General features: G+C 55.7%; 1 long non-coding RNA gene across 1 annotated transcript; it reads left to right on the top strand.

The window, feature by feature from the left end:
- Positions 1-1,699: 1,699 nt before the first annotated feature.
- LOC126964157 (uncharacterized) lies at positions 1,700-3,362 on the top strand. The gene is made up of 3 exons (XR_007729320.1): positions 1,700-1,854; positions 2,475-2,594; positions 2,900-3,362. It is a non-coding gene; the product is annotated as an uncharacterized LOC126964157 (long non-coding RNA).
- Positions 3,363-3,562: the final 200 nt, after the last annotated feature.

Raw genomic sequence — 3,562 nt, 5'->3', positions numbered from 1 at the left:
ATGACAATCCCCAGACAGGCCTCGAGCTTGGCAGTGTCTCCAGGTTGACCAGGTGACTTGAGAGGGCGCTTTGTGTCCTCATTTATCTCTGTGCTGGACCCAGGGGTTGGGTTTGCTCTCAGTTACTGCCTCATTTTGTCCCTGTCCTTGTGAACACGTCTGTCCTTTGTCCCCCTGCAGAAGCAGACGAGGGCCCTCAGCATATGATGTCAGCGGCTCTGGCGCCCGGCTTTGTCAGCCGCCGTTCCTGAGTGGGTAAAAGGGATGAGCCCCTCTCTCCAGAGAGAAGGAAGGGAGGATGAGAGGCGGGGAAGCCCTGAGGCCCGCGGGTGGTAAGGAGAGCAGCTGGGATCTGACCTGTCCATAGACAAGGCCACTTCCAGGGAATCCAGGCCCTTTGGGTTCCACAGGGGACTGAGACTCCCTGGGGCAAGATCCCCTTTCAGGTGCCTGATCCTGCAGGGTGATGGGGTGGGAGGGGCTTAGATGCACCTGGGCCCCCACCTGCCCTGTGCTGTCTCAGCCCCTGGCTTCTGCCCTTTTCTTTTCCGTGTCCTGCTCCCCTCATCCGTGTGTAAAAACCAGGCACCCAGAAAACGAGCAGGGCTGAGCCTCAGAGTAGGGTTACACATGGTGCCTGCCTTTACCTGCAGGGGGCTTGGGCTTCGCTTGACCTAGGCCTCCAAGACTCTGCCCTCCTCCCTGGCCCTCCAAGAGCCTTCAGCTTCATCCAGCCCCCAGGCCTTTGCACCTGTGGCACCCCCCGCCTGGATCACTCCACCACTTCCCATCCCCACGCTGGCCTTGACCACACCTCTTTTCCCCACTCTCTTTTTTTTTTTTTTTTTTTTTTTGAGACGGAGTCTCGCTCTGTCGCCCAGGCTGGAGTGCAGTGGCCGGATCTCAGCTCACTGCAAGCTCCGCCTCCCGGGTTCACGCCATTCTCCTGCCTCAGCCTCCCGAGTAGCTGGGACTATAGGCGCCCGCCACCTCACCCGGCTAATTTTTTTTTTGTATTTTAGTAGAGACGGGGTTTCACCGTGTTAGCCAGGATGGTCTCGATCTCCTGACCTCGTGATCCGCCTGTCTCGGCCTCCCAAAGTGCTGGGATTACAGGCTTGAGCCACCGCGCCCGGCCTTCCCCACTCTCTTTATTGCAGATGTCACACCCTGGAACTGTGTGGTATTTCTGTTGTCCGACCACAGTACGACGTAGGCTCCACGCCACAGGGACTCTGGCTTCCTGGTCGGCCACTTTGTGCCTGGAGCATGGAGCCGGGCGGGTGCCTGGTGGGTGTGTGTTGAATAAACAGGTGGGTGGCCGCCTCACGTTCTTCCATGGTAAAGTGACACTAAGGATCATAGTCACCTCTGGGCTACATAAAACACCACGTGGAAACGCCTGGCAGCGGGCAGGGCAGGGCAGGGCACTTCGCTTTCTGTACTAGCTGTAAAGTGAGAAAGAAGCGCTGGGCGCTGGAAGCCTGGCTTTTCATCGACTCTGCGACTCTGGTTGGCTCTGTGTGTGTGTTTGTGTTCAATAATCAACTTGACTCCTCCGCTGGGGTCGTGGTGCCAGTGCGTCCAGTTCTTGTGCAAATAGAACATTTTTAAGCTTGTTCTGCCACTTGCGGAATTTGTCCTCGTTCAGCAAATATTTACGTGCTGTAGAGTTCAGCCCTGAGGGAGAGGGACAGGACCCTGTGTGTCCCGTCCGCCTTGCCTGTGGGTCTCACCAGCGGCTTCCTTCATGTCACTCTGGAGCACCTCACCCACTCCGAGAGGAAGGCGTTGCTATCCCCGCTTTGCAGATGAGGAAACTGAGGCTGGGAGGCGTGGGGAGGGCTGCTCAGGGTGAAGCTGAGGGCTGAGATGCTATCTGTGCAGCTCAGGGGCAGGGGGAGGGGGACGGCCTCTTGCTGTCTGGGGAAGGGGCTCTCACTGGCCGCTTCCTGCCTCCTGGCTTCTGCCTCTCTGTTCCCCGAAGACCTCAGCCTGCCTGTCCATCCTGACATGACACGGGCCTGCCCTCCCTGCAGACACGCAGCCTCCCTGGGTCCAGGCACAGACACTGGGCCTCACAGAGCCTGGACCTGAGTGCTGTCACCTGTTTCATGTCACAAGTCTGTGTTTCCAGACAGGACAGCAGAGAGACAGGGGGACAGAGATAGACAGAGACAACAGTGGGCTGAGCAAGCACGTCAGAGACAGAGAGGGACAAATCAGAGACAGAGACACAGAGACAGAGAGGGACAAATACAGAGAGAGAGACGAGAGAGAGAGAAATAGAAATATATATATACATATATGGAGAGAGAGCGAGCGAGCACGAGGGAGAGGGAGTGGGTCCTGGGAGAGAGGCAGAATCAGAGATGGATGCAGAGACAGACATACTTAGGAAGGGGTGTCTGGAGACTCTGGGGGACAAGTCTCCACCTGGCTGCCACCATTCCCCTCTCCTCTTCCCTCCTCAGCTCTCCCTCCTGTCAGGACAAGCAAAAGCATCAGAGACAGAGACAGAGATAGAGACAAAAGACAGACAGAGATGGAGACACTGACAGAGTGAATGAGAGAGAGACGGCAGCACGCGTGAGGTTGGTGCTGGGAAAGGGGTTTCTCCCCTTCCTTCTGCCTCCCTCCTCCTCTCCCCAACGCCTCTCCCTTCACCACCTTCCTGGCTCCCTCTGCTCCCCTTCCAAGCCTGCACGTTCTCCAAGGCTTCACCTTATCTCCAGGACAGGGTCCTCCTGGAGCTCCTGATGGGTAAATATTGACGCCACAAGGGTGCCCTGGGGAATTTCGTCGCCCTCTATTAAACAAACACATGTCATTGAAGAAAAGAGCGTCCGCCGAGCACCTCCCTTCTCCCCTCCCCTCTCTTTTCCTTGGGATGGAGCAGGTGGGGACAGCAGGACCTTTCCTGAGGGGCTCTGATGGCATGGACAAGCCTGGGCATCAAAGTCTTCATCAGCAAGAGGTTCTTATGACACAGACACGGCACCCCACAATCTGTAGAAGGCGGACACAGTCAGGAGGGCGCCCCCTCCGCCCGGCTTTGAGAACAGACAGCAGAGTCCCGTGAGGGAATCTTGGCTTAGCTTCTTCCCCACTGTGTGATTTTGGACACCTTCCTTGACCTCTCTGAGCCTCTGACCTTCGGCAGGACAATGCTGGCTTGCAGAGTTGTTGTAAGGTTTGGAGATCATGGATACAAAATGTCTCCAACTAACCTAGCATGTGGTGAACATCTGGCTTCTCGGCCTCTGCATTGAGGACATTTGGGCCGTTGTAGAGTGTTCCCTGTGCATGCAAAATGAAGAGAAGCACCCCTGGCCTCTACCCACTAGCATCCCTCAGTTGTGACCACCAAACACGTCTCCAGACATTGACAAATGTCCCCAGAGACAAAATTGGCCCTGGTCGAGAACTACTAGAATAATCATAGTTTACAATAATAGATTTTTTGTAATAATCTATTATTGTCAATAGTAAGAATGATTTTTTTTGAGATGGTCTTGCTCTGCCATCCAGGCTGGAGTGCAGTGGTGCAATCATGGCTCAC

This window comes from Macaca thibetana, chromosome 10, assembly GCF_024542745.1.
Source record: "Macaca thibetana thibetana isolate TM-01 chromosome 10, ASM2454274v1, whole genome shotgun sequence".
Taxonomy (NCBI): domain Eukaryota; kingdom Metazoa; phylum Chordata; class Mammalia; order Primates; family Cercopithecidae; genus Macaca; species Macaca thibetana.
This window is presented reverse-complemented; position numbering and strand designations above follow the sequence as displayed.